The sequence below is a fragment of the Canis aureus genome, chromosome 4 (genome assembly GCF_053574225.1).
Source record: "Canis aureus isolate CA01 chromosome 4, VMU_Caureus_v.1.0, whole genome shotgun sequence".
NCBI lineage: Eukaryota > Metazoa > Chordata > Mammalia > Carnivora > Canidae > Canis > Canis aureus.
This window is the reverse complement of record NC_135614.1, coordinates 60264498-60282106: the sequence shown is the minus strand read 5'-3', so window position 1 is coordinate 60282106 and position 17609 is coordinate 60264498. Positions and strand designations below refer to the sequence as shown.

Sequence of the window (17609 nt, the reverse complement as noted above, 5' to 3'; positions counted from 1 at the left end):
GAAATCCCAGAAGTAAGGGGGAGGGGGTACAGCTCATGTAGGGTCTTGGAGGGCATTTTAAAGATATTGTATTTTTGCTCTGAAGGCAGTAGGGAGCTATTGCAGGATTTCAAGCAGAGCAGTGACATAATCTAACTTACATTTTACAAGGGTCACTCTGGATGCTATTTTGAGAATGGACTATAGAAAGACAAAGAAGCAAAGAGTCATTTTGGAGATTACTGCAGTAATCCAGGTGGGATATAACAGTGCCATGGACCAGAAATTCTGACTATTTTGAAGGTAGAGTCTACTTGATTGCCTGATGCCCAGCTTGAGCACATCATGCACGCAGCACAGACTGCCATATGAAGGGTGGTTCGGAGTCATGCATCATAGAGGCTCATGTTGGGTTGGGGAATAATCCATTTCATGGTTTGGCTAAACTCAGCCACTGGGAGTTTATATCCTTATCAAGATTATTTGCTTCTTTCTCAGGTCAAAATAAAAACATCATAGAAAGGATCAGATGCTTTTATGTTTAAAAGAAGGGGATGAAACTAACTTGTCCAGTCTCTAATTTACTTTGTTCCAAATCACAAAGCATGATGATTACCACACAGGAAAGCGTATTTCACAAGAGACCCAGAGAAAGAGCCAGTCCATTGCTAAACAGATCTTCAGAGCTCCAGTGCGGGCTGGGAAGGGGATGCTGGTGTGGGAGAGCCCAGCCCATTTGGAATGGTGTCAAGGGCTCTTCCAAATAAGTTTTAACCTTTGCTGTGAAGGTAAAACAAGTGAATAAAAGTTAAAGTGAGTAGAGCATAGAACATATTAAGTTGGTAGTATATGTTATTAGGCTACCAAGTTTAGTCTAATTCCTTCATTTACAAGTGGGAAAACAGGTTCAGACAGAAGAAGTGGTTTGGAGTGAAACTGATCTCTAACTTGCCAGATTGATTTATTTTATTATGTTTAGATGATTTCCAGTCTTGCCCACACTCCCGTCTGTGCATTTTGATTGCCTCTTACAATTCATTTCCGGGGAGCCCTTTTAGATTTTGAGATGTCCATGTTTTATTTGAGAATCTTTCTGCTCTCACAGGGAAGCTCTTTTGTTTTCATTTTTGTTTTTAGGTTCCACCTGTAGGACATCCCAGGACATATCTGTAAGTAAAGAGATCATATGGTAATTGTCTTCCTCTGTCTGACTTATTTCACTTCACAAATGCCCTTGAGGTCCACCCATGTTGTCACAAATGACAAGATTTCATTCATTTTGTGGCTGAATAATATCCATTGTTTACATACCACAATTTACCCATTCATCCATCGATGGACCTTTGGGTTGTTTCCATATTTGGCTATTGTATATAATGCTGTAATGAACATGGTGGTGCATGTATCTTTTTGAGTGTTTTGCTTAAAAGTGTGAGTGGAGTAGAGCATAATCACAAGGAATACTGTAGCACCCCAAGGCTAGTAAAAGCAGGGTGCTGTGTATGACCTGAGGTCTGAAGGGGTAGGGGTGGGGAATACTTACCAGAGCTTGGAGTCAGAGAGGGCAGTGTGAAGAGGGCCCCCTGTCAGGAGCCAGGCATTGGCATCCCCAGGGTGGAAGGTAGAATGCAAAATGCCTCAGCTCCTGCTGCCTCTTCCTCTTTAGCTGAACCCAACAGGAAGTCAGATGTCAAAGAAACCTCTCGTAGTTTGGCTTCCCTCCAAAGCTCACTATGAGATGAGAGTTTAAGTGAAATCATCTTAGGTTCAGGGAACACCAGTGGAGGAGTGAGGAACTGATACAAGGAAGAGAAGGTGCCCAGTAAGACTGGGCTGTTAAACCAGCAGTCTGGGTGGGTGCCTGGAGCTTAGTCCCCCAGAGAAACTCTGGGGAACAACATAAACACACCACTCAAAACATCACTGCAGGGTGAAGGAGTCAGGTGTTTATGCCTCTACTAACATCTTTGGCCAAGGGCTGCTCCTGGGGATGTGTGTGAATTCCTGGGTATTTTGAGACTGCCAGGCTGGCAGATGGGGCTTGTGTGGGCAAAGCCCTCATCCACAAAGGAGCAGGTGCTGGCAGCTGAGAGCCTGAGGAGAACTGAAGTGGAGAGGTCCAAGAGATTCAGCCAGGGGATTGACAGTGTCCCACTGAGAGGGGCTACAGCCTGTACAGATGCACCTCCCATGCACATCGCAGGATGGAGGAGGTTGTGGAGGGTGAATCCAGAGCTACAAATAAAACATACACGCATATTTAAAGTAAACGAGTAAGGGCACCTGGCTGGCTCAGTCCAAAGAGCATATGACTCTTGATCTTAGGGGCATGAGTTTAAGCCCCATGTAGGATGTAGAGATTGCTTAAATGAAAAAATAAATAAAAACTTAAAAAAGAATTAAGGAATAAAGACCAAAAAATAAAGTAAATGAGTAGTATTTACTAATACTCTCTAAAATTTAATAGCACTATTTAGGTTTCAAAATCAGGAGGGTTTCCTTCTGATTCTCCCAATTACTGTCCTCCACCCTCTGTCATAGTATGCATCTGATGGTCTGACTGTGCTTGTACATCGCGCATGGCTCATTAGCTAGGGCAGGACTGACTCCTCACGGAGCAGAGAGCAGAGGCACGGCACAGGGAGGGCTGAACTCAGTAGGAGTCAGTTAGCTGAAAGACAAGTAGAGACAGTCCTGCCACTTCCTGTCTGAGGAATCTTAGGCAAGTCAGCATGTCCGCTTTGGGGCTCTGTTTTCCCACATGTAAGATGGAGGTTAATAACATTTGCACCGCAGAATTGCTGCAAGGACTAAGCGGTATGATGCATCTAAAACCCTTGCCACGTGGCAAATGTTCTAAAGAAGTGTGCTTGAAATAATCTTTCTTGGAAAGAAAATAAAGGCAAAGCCTTCTATTTTACATATTTTTTTTTCTTAGGATTTTATTTATTTGAGAAAGAGACAGAGTGAGTGCACAGAAGTAGGTGGGGAGAGGGAGAAGCAGGAGCCCCACTGAGCTGGGAGCCTGACGTGTGACTCGACCCCAGGACTCCAGGATCACTACCTGAGCTGAAGGCAGACTCTTAACCAGCTGAGCCACCCAGGCATCCCGATTTTTTTTTTTCTTATGACCACAAAAATTATACTGGCTGGAAGCACCTGGGTGGCACAGTCAGTTAAGTATCCGACTCTTGGTTTCAGCTCAGGTCGTGATCTTAGGGTGGTGAGATGGAGCCCCACATGGAGCTCTGTGCTCAGCAGGGAGTCTCCTTGAGAGTCTCTCTCCCTCTCCCTCTGCCCCTTCTGCTCATTCTCTCTCTCCCTCTCTAAAATAAATAAATAAATCTTTAAAAATTATATTGGCTGGACTGTGATATCTGCCAGTAATAGGCATTCTCTTCTCTCTCATCTCATCTCATCTCAGTCTATCACATGACTGTGATAATTGAACACTTTGGAATTAAGCCATGAAAGTGAATGCAGATAATTACAACCATGAGACCATGGGACCATTGCTCCACCTGAAAGCTATAATGTGGAAGCTTTCCATCTCCATTTCTTCCTGTCTGCTCAGCAACTTGTTTTCAGCTCAAATGCCATTGGTTTGAAAAATTCCATAATTTTACTTTCTTGCCTAATCATTAGTTCAATGAAGTCTTTCAGCTACAATAAAAAAAAGTTGTAATTAAAAGATCCTGCATCTAGTTTTTAGGTTGAGGGCGCATTTTTTGAAAGTTAGCAAACCAGTGGGGCTTCCCCAAAGAGTAAGATGGGATTTTGCCCAAGGATCTGTACAGTGGAAATGTTCTTGGGAATTGTTCCAAGGAGAGAGGGGAAGGGAGAGAACAAGTCATCTCAGGAGTCCTGCTTCCCAGTGCCTGACTTTTTGGGAAGAACTGAGCTGTTGAGGGACCTGCAAGCAGGGAGCTGGTGTCTGAGCTGGACATTTCCATAAATGGAACAAGATGGATCATCCTGCATAGATATGCTAGTAACTCAAAACTGTAGCCATCTTAAGAGGCTGAGTCTACCTTGAAAAGATATTGGAAGTGCAAGAGACTTCAAAGAATATCTAATTCAACTCCCTTCTTTTTACTTTTGGGGTCAAAAGACCTCAAGAGGGATAGGGACTCATCGAAGGTCACATGACAAACTAGTGATAGAGCCAGCACCAGGAGCCACGGTTTAGAGCTGTTTGGTGCCAGTTTAGTGCCCTTTCCATCATGCCCATGGTACACTCACTCCCCCCATCTCACCAGCGATCCACCATTCCAGTGGAGTCCTCTGCAATATCTCTCTGCTTGCATATCTCCACCATTAGGGAGCTCATCTCTCTCTCTCTCTCTCTCTCTCTCACACACACACACACACACACACACACACACACACATAAATGCACCACCCAATTGGTTCTGTTTCTTTGGAGAACCATGACTAACACAATAAGTTTTCAAGCATCCAACTGCCTTTAGGCACAACCTCAGAACTAGAAAGAGAAGTCTTTGTTGACCTCTCTTCTCTGCATCCTGTCATTTATTCACCCCACAGAAAGCAATATTCTGCGTCAGATGCTGGTATTAGGAAAATATCACAACCAATATTGCGATCTGATCTAAGGGCCTTGATAAAATCAGACCCTACTCCAAATCATTAATGCAATGACATAGAATTTCGGCTTTATAGTCAGACAGTCCTGGGCTCATAATCTGGCTTTGACAATGACCAGCTGGTGACCTTGGGAAGCTGTTCAATCTTCCTGAGGCTCAGTTGAGTTTCCCCATATGTAAAAGAGGGGTTTGCTTAAACAATCTTTAATTTTGGATGTGCAGTGTTTTAATTTATTGAAAATGCAGGAAGGGAAGAATTGTAAATACCATCAGTCAACCAATAAGATGGTAAAGAATGCTTAAACAAGACTGATGAAAAAGATGCAAAACTAGTTAATGCTCAATAGGGCAATAAAACATCTACCTCTAGGCCCAGAGAAAACCATAGATTGAATACATGCTCCACACCTATCATGTATACAGATAGGTAATGCTTACCAGTGACAGGCTTTTCCACATTCATGATTTTACTTAAATCCTACTTCATCCTCACTAAAATCCCTTGAGGAAGGCATTGCCATTAACATCTTGTACAAGGGAAAAGTGAGGCTCCATAGACATTAAATACTTGGCCCAAGGTCACACAGTCACTGCCAGAATGAGGATTCAAACTCAATTTTTAAAATTTTAGTTGATTAAGCATCTGCCTTCGGCTCAGGTCATGATCTTGGGGTCCTGGGATCAATCCCCACATCAGGCTCCCTGCTCATTTGAAAATGCTTAAAATAGGGCAGCCCCAATGGCTCAGTGGTTTGGTGTCACCTTCGGCCTAGGGCGTGATCCTGAAGACCTGGGATCGAGTCCCACGTCGGACTCCCTGCATGGTGCCTGTTTCTCCCTCTGCCTGTGTCTCTGCCTCTCTCTCTCTCTCTCTCTCTCTCTCTCTGTGTGTGTGTGTCTCTCATGAATAAATAAATAAAATCTTTTAAAAAATAAAATGCTTAAAATATAATTTTTATACATACACATAGTGAGCATGCATCAAACTTTTACTTAGGTGGTTAGTGAAGGAAACAGCAGGATGAGAAAGAATGCTGGGATAAGATTGATGAGTTAGATGCAAAATTGGTTAATGTCCTAGAGGGCAATAAAAACACAACTTTGAGGACTATCTTTGCTAATAAATAGAAATCACTTCCACCCCTACTGGGCAAACCAAGCCAAACAAATAAATTTGTACCTTATCAAAACTTTCTGCAGGTTAGCATCTAACTTTACAAAGTTGTTACAATGTCTGGACTGTTCATTAACAATAAACAGTAAGTGAAACAAAGGTACACATGCCTAGAGAGTCAGATGACCTTTATGCAGGCTTGTGAAGCTATGCTCTGGTTTGATGTTAACAAGACATCAGTCATCCTTTTGGTTTGTTTCCACATTGTGGATAATTTTTCTTGTCACTCCACCTCTATGATAATAAACTTCAAAAATTATCTATGATCAAAAAAAATTATCTATGATCATAAAAACGGCTGATTTCATTATATTTGGGTGGTTATTTGATCTGTCTTGCTTGCATAGAAGCCTCATTGTCATGTGGTCAACACATGGTGCTAAACAACTACTATAGCAAGAGAATTAACTTCTGTTTGGAGACTTCACAAAGAACTAGGACTGCATTTTCAATACCCACTATCCTTCCAAAGATAAATTCTCACCTCGATTGAGATATAAATCACACAGCATACAATTCATTTAAGTATACCATCACTGGCTTTTAGTATGTTCACAGAGTTGTGCAGTGATCATCACAATCAATTTCAGAAGGTTTTCACTACCCCAGAGGGAAATCCCACACTTTTTAAATATTGCCCTCCATCCCTCCTCACAAGCCCAGCCCTAAGATACCACTAATCTTTCCATCTCTACTGATTTGCTTGTTTTTGATATTTCATATAAATGGAATATCTAATAGATAGGTCCTTTGTGCCTTGCTTCCCCTACTTAACACACTGTTTTCTTTCCTTTTTTTTTTTTTCAATTTTATTTTTTTAGAGGAGGGGAGTGAGAGGGGGGAAGGGTAAAAGAAGAGGAAGAGAGAATCCTAAGCAAGCTCCATGCCCAGCCCAGAGCTAGACATGGAGCTCGATCTTACAACCCTGAGAAAATGACCTGAACCAAAACTGAACTTAACCAACTGAGCCACCCATGTACTCCTAGCATACTGTTTTCAAGGATCATGTTGAAGTGTGCATCAATACTTTTTTTTAAATTGCTGAGTAATATTCCACTGTTTAGTCATAAAGATATAGTCCAAACAGGAGAAAACATCTCCTAAGAGTTTTATAATTTTAACTTTCATTTTTTTGTCTTTGATTCATTTTGAATTTATTTTTGTATATGGTGTAATGTATTCTTCATTCTGTGGCAATTGAATATCCAGTTGTCCCAGCATCATTTGTTGGAGAGACTGTCCTTTCCCCACTTAATTGTTCTGGAAATAACACTGAAAATCAATTGGCCATAAATGTGAGGGTTTGTTTCTGGACTCTCAATTATTTTCCCATTGATCTATGTACCTATCATTATTCCAGTACTACACTGTTGATTATTGTAGCTCTGTAAGTTTTGAAATTGGAAAATAAGAATTCTCCAACTTTGTTTTTTTTGTTGTTGTTGTTGTTTAGGATTTGGGGGCAACTTGTGATCCTGATTAAAGAACATATTTGGTAAGATTTCAGTTGACTTATACTTATTGAAACTTATATTATGGCCTGAAACCTGGTCTAATATTCTTTGTACATGAAGGAGAATGCATATTCTTCTGTCATTAGGTAGATCTGCCTTTTAGATCTAGCATGTGTATAATACTGTTTGATTCTTCTATCTTCTCGTTAATCTGTCCAGTTGTTCTATCCAATATTGATAGTGAGGTATGAAAGTCCCTGAAAATTATTATCACATTGTCTATTTCTCCCCTCAATTCTATCAAGCTTTATGGTGTGTGTGTGTTGCTAGGTGCATATATGTTTATAATTGCCTCATGGATTGACTCTTTTATCATTATAATATGTGCTTCCTTGTTTCTAGTAACATTTTGTTTAAAAGTCTATTTTTTTCCTGTTATTAATTAATACATCCACTCCAGCCTCCTTATGGTGGCTGTTTGCTTTGAATCATATAACTTTTCTGTCCTTTTACTTTCAATCTATTCATGTGTTTATTTTTTTTTAATTTTTTTATTTCTTTATGATAGCCACGGGGGGGGGGGCAGAGACACACACAGAGAGAGAGAGAGAGAGAGAGAGAGGCAGAGGGAGAAGCAGGCTCCATGCACCGGGAGCCCGACATGGGATTCGATCCCGGGTCTCCAGGATCGCGCCTTGGGCCAAAGGCAGGCGCCAAACCGCTGCGCCACCCAGGGATCCCTCTATTCATGTCTTTAAATCTGAAGTGTGCCTCTTATACATAGGATATAGTTGGATTTTGTTTTTAGATTAGGAAAGATTAGCAAAGATTGATGTCTTTGCTCATCTATTCCAATATCAGAAAACCAAAGCTAAAAAATTAATCTCTAACAAGCTCTGCTTGCAGTCCCTAAGAGTAAGAGACTTCATCTTTTTTCAAGGTCCCCAGCATTTACTAAAGTTGGTGACCTACCAGCAGGTGAACTTCATTACTATCTTGCCAGCATAATGTTGAGACTCTGTGAGCCATGGAATAGGTTTGCCAGACCAGTCTCCTGGGAGGCCACTGTACACACAGGAAGTATAACTCTTGGTCCTTAATGGTTACATGATCGTAGCCAATTAAATGGATTTTTTTCTCAAATATAAAACCCTTTGATGGCTTTGTTTGGTGATAGATTTGTCCAGTTACATCCTTGTAAAGAGGAGGGCAGTTTCTTTCAATCTTTCAATCTTCTTACTTTGCTAGAGACTCAGTAAAAGTGCTCACTCTTGAATTCTGACTGGTCAGTGGAACAAGATATCATTTAAAAAATTTCCTTTTAGTTTGCATTAGCAGAGTTTGCTGAATTGAGCCTTATAGAGAAGAAAGTAGAAAAGAAAAAAAAAAGGGAAAAAGGGCTTCCTTATAAGCACATCAAATACAAAGCATTGAAAACAATCCAACAATATTCTAAAAACATGTAGCCACAATTATATTTCTCTCATGAACGTATTTGACTCATGTAATTAATTCTTGGCTTGTAAACTTTGGACCAACAGTATACTTCCATGAAGTTGGTTGTTTCTGGACTAAGAGTCCTAGCAATCCTGAGTTGATCTTATGGTTCAGTCTATAGACATCTACCTGCGGTCACAATGGTAGCTTATGGTAAGAAGCCTGGCCCTATAAATCTATTCCAGTTAAGAATACCTGGTACAATATTTCTCAACAATTTGTTGGGACTGTCCTTTGTTGAAGATGCTTTAGCATGCAGGAGAAGACTTCAGGTAAACATGTAAGGAAAGCAAAAAGCACTTGTTTGATTAGACTGAAGCCTCTGTTAACTTATTAGACTAAACAACCGTATCAGAAGAGGGGGGAATAAATCCTATTGGGTTATGGTTCTTGTCAGTGTTTCGTCAAGTGTAAGAATGTACTGTGGATATGGGTACACAGACAAATCTACTTTTATTTTTTTTATTATTTATTTTTTAAAGGGAGGGGAGGGGCAGAGAGAGAAGGAAAGAGAATCCTAAGCAGGCTCTGTGCCTAGCGCAGAGCCCGACATGGGGCTCAATCTTACAACCCTGAGATCACAACCTGAGCTGAAATCAAGGGTTGAGTGTTCAGTCAACTGAGCCCCCCAGGCACCCCCAGAAAAATCTAAAAATCTAAAAATAAACATGGGAATGTTACAATGTACTTTTTTGATTGGATAGCTTATCCCATTTTGTGGGCTTAGTATATAATGCAAATCCTATAGCAGTTAGTGAGACAGTTAAGGCATATGGAGCATTTCAAACATACCTAACTAATTCTACCCACTATCCCTCCTAATTGTGAATGACATATAAGGTGAGAGGCCAGGCCTTTGGTATTTTAGCTATCTAGAAAGCACCAAAGATGGTTTGATATGTAAAAACGCATTATATTTTTATGAACTATCAAACTGATCTTGGGAAGGTAACGTGAAAAAGAATTTTCAAAGAAGAATCATCCCTAACTTAAGACAGAAGCATAGATGCTTGGGAACAGTGAATGGTTGTAGCTTGGCTGCCTATTAATCAGAGTGACAATATGCTAGTACTAAATAAACATAACCATAGGTACAATTATAAGGAACTTTAGCTATTTAATAAATGAGGAACTTCTCCTGTTTTGTTTTTAAGTAATGAAGGGCATGACAATGCACAGAACACAGAAAGTAACTCTGATCAGATACGTAATACTCCCTATTTGGGCAGATTATAAAGAAATTAAAAATAACTTTCCATATCTCTTAAGAAGAAACTGGGAATATAAGTGTAATCTGGCTGCACAATGTCACCCCATTGATCACCGGGGTTAATTTGGCTGATTGGGCTGGCTATGCAGGTGTCCCCTTCCTCCCACATCTCTTCTTGTGCATCCCTCCAGAAGCTAAACACAGTGGAGGAGGATGGATAACCTTCTCCCATAGAGAAGGACCATTCAAGGGTATATGAGAAACTGCACATCTCTGCTAGAACCTCCAAGCAAGTTCTCAAGGTCCATTTCTGGGGGAACATAGGATAATCATGCTTCCAAAACTCCAGGCACATCCAAAGGAGGTGTTACAGCTACGTGTGGCAGTTTGCCTTTCTTAAAAAACAAACAAACAAACAAAAAAACCAAACTGAATATTCCAAGATTAGTTTCTCACTTTAACATAGAGAATAACAAAACTAAATTCTACTCTTGCATTAATGTAACAATTGCTAGAAAGACCTTTTTAAAAAGTCTAATGAGTAAGCCCATTAAAACAGAGCCAATTTTGTTAAAATTTTAACATATTTCATTGCTTCCTTATAGACTTATTATTTGCAAGTATTATAAACTAAGGAAACAAAGTTTTCTTTTCATCAAACTTCTACAACTTACCCATTCAAAATGTGTCTTTTGCCAATCTTTCACATTCTAGCATAGTTTTCTTACTTCAAGACGAAATTGCTCATTTTCCCCTTGATAACAAAATTGCACTCATAATCTTATTCTATATTTATATTTCTATACTACTTCAATTCTTAAGATAGTCTCAATGGCCCTTTATATGAATCACATTTTTTAAGTTTTACATTTACCTCAGGAGAATTGGCATTGTTACAGACTAGATGTTTTCTTCTTGAAAAATGATATGTTCATACATTTGTTCATATCTTATTTTGTGTATTTTAAAAAGATTTTTTGTCTTTTATCAGATTGAATAAAATGGGATCCTACTCATTTCTCTTTTTTCCAGCTTTATTGAGATATAATTGACACTTAGCATTGTGTGAGTCTAAGGTGGACAACATGTTGATATGATACATTTATAAATCACAATATGATTACCACCATAGTATTAGCTACCACTGCCATCCCATTGCATAGTTTATCTTTTCTTTTTTGTGGTGAGAACTATTAAGATCTATTCTCTTAGCACATAAATTACATCTTTTAAGCAATGTAACTACCTTCTATTTCCTCAAGTATATAACTGTGGGCAAGTAACTAAGTATGGCTTGAAATATACAAACATTTAGCAGACCAGCAAAGCAAACCTTATAAAACCTCTCCTGGCCTCACACATCCTATTTGCATTTCTTAAAGTGGCAAAATTGAACCTACACATTAATATACCAAAGGTTTAGCCACTCTCAAACATAAAAATAAGAGGCAAAGGAGTGTGTGTATGTGTGTGTGTGTGTGTGTGATTATATGCATGCTTGGTGATGAATGTTTTTGTGTTCTATCTTCCTTACAAATTATCCAAGCAAAAAAATTTTCCTTACAAAAAAATCCTTACAGGTTTTACTGGCCTCTCACTATAAATTTAAAACAGTTTAAATTATTAAAGTATAGTGAAAGACCCTGGAACTTACATTTAAGTTGATATATTATAAAGTAACATAATCCTTGATAATACAAACAATTCAGGAAATCCAGATTAACTACAATCTTCATGATAAAACATAAAATGTACTCCATCACTCTATTACATCATCTTGTTTTTTATTCACGTTTTCACGACTTGATATCATTTTGCTTATTTACTTATTTACAGTGAACATTTTCTCACTAGGTGTCAAACAATAAAGAGAGAATTTATCTTCCTTGGTACCTAGAACATGTATGAGACTTTCAATTAATAGTTTTGAATAAATACATGAATGAAATCTTTATATACAATAATTGCATCAGATGGAAAGAATAGGTCTCATTTTACTATTTTACAAGTGAGAAAACTGAGGCATTAATGATCTTTCAGCTACTCAGTCAGAATTTTGGTTTCCTGATTTCCAATTCAATATACCACATTATTTCCCAAAACTGACTAAATAAATGTACTTGTGCAAGTGAAAAATATATGAATAAGAAAATTCTTGCATAGGTGTTGTTCACAGAAAGGGTTTCTTTTTTTTTTTTTTTTAAGGTTTTATTTATTTATTCATGAGAGACAGAGAGGCAGAGACATAGGCAGAGGGAGAAGCAGGCTCCCTGTGGGGAGCCTGATGTGGGACTCCATCCCAGGACCCTGGGATCAGAACCTGAGCCAAAGGCGGACACTCAACCACTGAGCCACTCAGGTACCCTTTACAGAAAGGGTTTCTGAGATGAATTGTATCCAGTAGGGGCCTCCTTTGGGCAGTATTTTGGTAGAATGTTGTTAGGTTACAACTTCTTTTATTCAAAATCCCCCCCCACTATCAGGGGGATCTCCCCATAAGTATTACTTTTTTTTTTTTTTTTTTTTAATTCTTGATGGCTTTTCCTTTGGAGTACTTGTAATTGAGGACCAAGGAAGTGAAATATAAGTTGTTCCCTGGGTTTCACTGTAACAAAGCTTGGTACTGAAACTGTGTTTTTTCCCCCTCCTCCTACTTCAACACAGCATCCATTATTCTTCTCTTCCAAAGCTCTCTTGGCAGCTGAGACAGAGCTAATGGGGTACATTTCCCATAGGGTATTCAATTTTCTCTTTTGGCTCACTTTTTTGGGGCCAGGGCAAATCATTATTAAAGAGATACTGAACAGTACAAACTGGGAAAGGCAGACAGTCTTGCTGGTGCTGGCTCCAGCCCTGGGGTTCTGCATTCTCCCAGATGGGAGTCAGCCTTCACATCCAGCACATGGAGTTATCAGGTGTCCACCCAGAGTAATCCCCCTTCCACTAACCAGGAAACATGTTGTATTAAATTGAGATTGTCCTTCTTTAGCTTTTTGGGGTCCCCCCCACTGAGAGTTTTGTATTAAACTGTTAAGAATTATGTGGTACTTGGTTTGTTTGCTTTTCTAAGATTCCACATGTCTCTTTTGATTAAAACATGTTGTTGTGTGATAATTCCTAGAATTTTTGTCACATCATTTCTCCTGTCAATTCCCTCCATCCTCCTCATTGTTTCCCCTCTTTAAAAACTGGCATCTGGTAGTGATGATTTAGATGTCATTTCTGCTGACCTCATCCCCGACTCAGAAAAGCTCGGAGGGGGTAAGTTCAGCCCCCAAACCATATCTGATTTAGGCCTGGGGAGACAGCCTAGTTCTCACTAAATCTACGGGGCACAGGAAGAAACTGACACACGAACTGGGTTTCAAGAGTCCTCAAGGTCACGCTGACGGTCAAGGCCTGAGCTCCTGCTTTTTTAGAGCAGGACTGAAGAGCGCTGGCTGGACTGCTGGATTAAAAACCGAGGGGACTGAGACAGGACCGGAATCGCTGTCCCTGGTGCATCACAGAAACGGCAGGAGATCGCACAGCTGCACCGCCCTGGGTGGCAGCTGGGCGGGGAACGCGGGGCGTAGGATCAAGCTCTCCCCGGCCCATCGGCATCTCGGCATCTCGGGTCGGGCCGGGTCACTGTTGTCACAGAAGTGAACAGGATGCTCCGAGGCGTGTCACAGCAGACGACCAACCGGCTCCACGCTGGCGTCTAAGTCCGTCCTCGCGGCAGGGCTGGGACGCAGGTTTTACCGGCCCCACTGTGCGAAGCCGCGGGTCAAGCATCCTGCGCTCGGTACGCCGCAGAGCCGGAGCCGGGGTCCGCGCCCCTCCGCGCCCCTCCGCGCCCACCCATCGGCCAGCCCTCGCCCGCGGAGGATTTCGGAGCACGGAGGACGCGCTTTCCGCCAGCCCGAGCCTTTCGGCCCGCGGTAAGGAGAGCGGGGCCCCGACGGCCGGAGCGCTGGCGCGGGCCTCCCGGCGGACGCGGGGCCGGGCGGGGCCGGAGGGGGAGGGGGAGGGGGAGCGGGGCCCCGGGGTTCCCCCCCCGGGCCGCGGGGGCGGGGCGGCGGCGGCGGCCGGGGGCGCGGGCTTTCCGGGGGCGGTCCCTGGCGGCCGGGCATTCCGGAGCCGCCGAGCGCCGCGGCCCCGAGCCGAGCCGCGCCGAGACCCCGGGAGCGGGGTGCCCCGAGCCCCCCGCGGGCCGCTGCGGTGGCGGCCGCGGGCTCTTGCCGAGCAGCTCTGCGGATCCCGGGGTGAGTGGGGCCATCGGGCGTCGCGCGTGGGGCTCGGTGCTCGTGGGGTCCCCACCCCGCGCCCTCCCGACTGCCCTCTGCTTCCACCTCTTCTCCCCCATTCCTCCCCCGTCACCACTTCTGCGCCCCCCTTTCCCGCGTCTGTCCGCCGCGAAGTTGCGGCCACCTTCTCCGCGGACCTGGGGCCCCCTGGGGGCCGCAGCCCGGGTGGGGGAGCCCGGCCCCGGAGGCGCGGGGACCCTGGGGGGTGGGGGGTTCCCTTGGTCCGTCACCGGCAGTGTCACCGTCCTGTCTCCCAGCCCTGTTTCTCCATCTGCGAACTGGAGAAATTATCCCTGGCGTCCAGAAATCAATGGGAGAGGGGGTGTGCAGAGTATCGTGGGGAGAAGTCTGCCTTTCAAACTCCCTCCTCCTCCTCCCTCCTAACTCCGGACTTGATGGTTCCAGGCGCGGGTTGTCTTGCCCCCTGCTCCCCCCACCCCTCCACGAATTCCTTGAGGGTAGAGACTGCCTCTCCATGCCTCATCTCCGAGGCCTCCTCGGCACTTGGCCCAAGGCCTGGCACATAGGCGCTCAGCACTGTTTACTGAGTGCAGGAACTGAGAGGTGTAAACCATAAAAACCTGCGCAGCTGTGGGAGGTTGTTATTTTGAGAGGCCAGGCAGTCCTCCTATTCCCGCAGCTTCACCCTTTTCTTCCTGACTGGCACGGGTGGGGGGCGGCGGGGGCCCCCTCGGGAGTCTCCCATTTCTCTATAGATTCCTCAAAGCTCTAGACTATCGTAGTGAAAGCTGCTCAGACATTCAAGAATTAAAGATTTCTGAAACATCTGGACGACCTTGGCACCACTGCAGTGGGTAAAGAGGAAGGCTTGCGAATGCCTGAAAGGGGTTTGGGGGTGTGGGGGTAGCGGGGAGGACTGCTCTCTAGAAGTCAGGAGACCCTCTGAGTTACCTTGATGAAGCATTTTCCCCATCTTGACCTCACCTTCCGTGTCTGTAAAACGAAGTGGGGACGGAACAGATGGGCCTCTACCGTTGAGCATGATACAGCTCTTCGGGTTATGTAGGCGGGCGGACCAGCCATCCGGTGAGCACATGCAAGACAGCCCAGCTGAGCTTCAAGACATCATGTACTTGACCCAGTAATGACCCAAAAAGCCAAAGAGAAGCACTTCTCTAACGCAGCAGGGACCTCCTGTTCCCAGCTGTCCTGGGGTTATGAGTCATGCCATGGAGGTTACAAGTCATGCTCCATCAGTGTTCCGAATAGTGACTTCTCAGGGTGTCAGAACCTTTCACTGCACGAAAGGTCTGGGGGTTCCTTGTCTCTGGCATGGCCACCTAAGAATCACTGAGCAGTGGTGAGGTGTTTGAGACATAAAACAAATTAGAGACTTTGGAGGCCTGATGTGGTTAGGTCACATACTGGGCCCAGAAGTGACAGGCCAAGGAGGTAAAGAGACAGACTTGGTCTCAGGTGTTCTGATCCTTCTTTTAAAAAATATGCTTCTGTTTCTTCTTGGGGGTTTTAAATCTACAAATAAAGGAAATGTCTCCAAGGAAAGAGAACCTTTTTTTTTTTTTTTTTAAAGATTTATTTATTCATGAGAGAGAGAGAGAGAGAGAGAGGGGCAGACACAGGCAGAGGGAGAAGCAGGCTCCATGGAGGGAGCCTGATGTGGGACTCCATCCTGAGACTTCAGGATCACATCCTGGGCTGAAGGCGGCGCTAAACCCCTGAGCCACCCAGGCTGCCAGGAAAGAGAATCTTTATCTTGATTGGTCTTACACTGCCACTGTTGGCAGTGGAATCAAAGATAGACACGTGTATTCACACTCACAGTATTAGGAATAGGTGTGACATGCCCTGCAGACACCTGCCCCCATGGGCTGGGCAAGCCAAATGATGTAATAATGATTGGACTTGAGGGGCATCTGGGTAGCTCACTTCGCTAAGCATCAGACTCTTGGTCTCAGTTCAGGTCTTGATCTCAGGGTCTTGAGTTTAAGCCCCACGTTGAGCCTGCTTAAAAAAAAAATCATATTTGACATTTACTGAGCGCTATGAGCCAGGCGTTATTCTAAGCATTTTGCATGCATTAATTCATTTAGTCTTTACCACAATCCTATGAGGTAGGGACCACCATTATATCCATTTTATAGTTGAGGAGACTGAGATCCAAAGAGAGTAGGGAACTTCCCCATGATCACGGGAAGTAGGTGGCACTGCTGCAGTTTGCACCCAGGCAGTATGGTTCCAGGGCCCACACTCTGAACCTCACTGGAACTACAGGGATCTGGGTTCAGATCTTGCTTCTGTCACTTACTTGTAGGGTGACCTGGGGGACAGTAAGAATTTGACAGCCACTGGGCTAGTGAATCACTAGAGACCCTGGTATCCTGGTATCCTAACTCACCAAGGAAACAGAATGGTGTCCATCCAGTAGAAAAGCTCAGAGGTAGCCAGGCAAGGGGACAGGCCAGAACTACACCTGGCTAGCATAGTGGACAAGAGCAAACCAGCTTTGACAACCACACTGTGTACTTTACATTGCTTAGTGGTGCATAGCTCTAGTTTCCTTATTTTTTTTTTTTTTAAGATTTTATTTATTTATTCATGAGAGACACAGAGAGAGGCAGAGACATAGGCAGAGGGAGAAGCAGGCTCCCTGTGTGGAGCCCAATGAGGGTTCAATCCTAGGACTCCTGGAACATGACTTGAGCCAAAGGCAGATGCTCAACCACTAAGCCATCCAAGTGCCCCAATTTTTCTTATTTTGTTGGTTTGGACTCGGACCAGCTGATTGGGCTTGTGTGAATTGCTGGTAACTGAGTACAGGGGATCAGAGAGAATGAAGTGGAGGAATGAGAAGGAAAGACAGAGGAAAGTAAACTCCAATCAGTTTCAAGTAATGGCAACATGTGTCCCTGGCATACCTGTCACCACTCCTAATCCCTGCCCCAGGCTATAGTTAGTTGATCATCAGGACTTTGCACCTAATCTCTGCAAAGCTAGGGAATCCTTAACTCAGTGCTCTGGACTGCTTCTACCGATTAATCAATCAGGAAGATTTTTTTTTTTTTTGCTCTCCCAGATTTTCCACTTCATTCCTCCGGGGGATGGTTAAGGAAGTAACAAATGGCAAAATGGGAGGCTTTTTTTGACCATCTCAAGTGGCATTTTAGGAAATACCTTGGGGCTTTTCACGAATCATCTTTTCCACCCTTTCCTCCCTCCTATTTTTTCTTTAATGGCCTTTGACCCAAGACCACCCTGGACCTGGCGCAGGGCTCTCAGGGAGGTAGGATGTCAGGGGAGCAGAGTGAGACTTTGAGAGCTGGCTGGATTCTTGGAGATCACCTTGACCACTCTTTCCAATTGACTGACAGGTAAAGGAGGCCCAGTTCAAAGGAGGGACTACTCAGGATCACACTGTGT

General features: G+C 43.5%; 1 protein-coding gene and 1 long non-coding RNA gene across 26 annotated transcripts in view; one reads left to right on the top strand and one right to left on the bottom strand.

The window, feature by feature from the left end:
- The window catches only part of SMIM3 (small integral membrane protein 3), a 46007-nt gene that overhangs the window by 13278 nt on the left and 15120 nt on the right, over positions 1-17609 (top strand). For 3 of the 25 annotated variants that reach the window (XR_013378430.1, XR_013378422.1, XR_013378424.1), the window contains 5 exons: positions 151-282; positions 1117-1148; positions 7214-7255; positions 10113-13844; positions 14927-15025. The gene's annotated coding sequence lies outside the window, so the exon portion shown is untranslated. Of the gene's footprint in view, positions 1-150; positions 283-1116; positions 1149-3444; positions 3671-7213; positions 7256-10112; positions 13845-14022; positions 14169-14433; positions 15026-17609 lie in introns of those variants that run through there. The other 22 variants (XR_013378415.1, XR_013378418.1, XR_013378421.1 and 19 more) reach the window with 22 other exon arrangements.
- LOC144312805 (uncharacterized) lies at positions 924-1819 on the bottom strand. The gene is made up of 2 exons (XR_013378435.1): positions 1523-1819; positions 924-1146 (listed from the first exon to the last, which is right to left on the bottom strand). It is a non-coding gene; the product is annotated as an uncharacterized LOC144312805 (long non-coding RNA).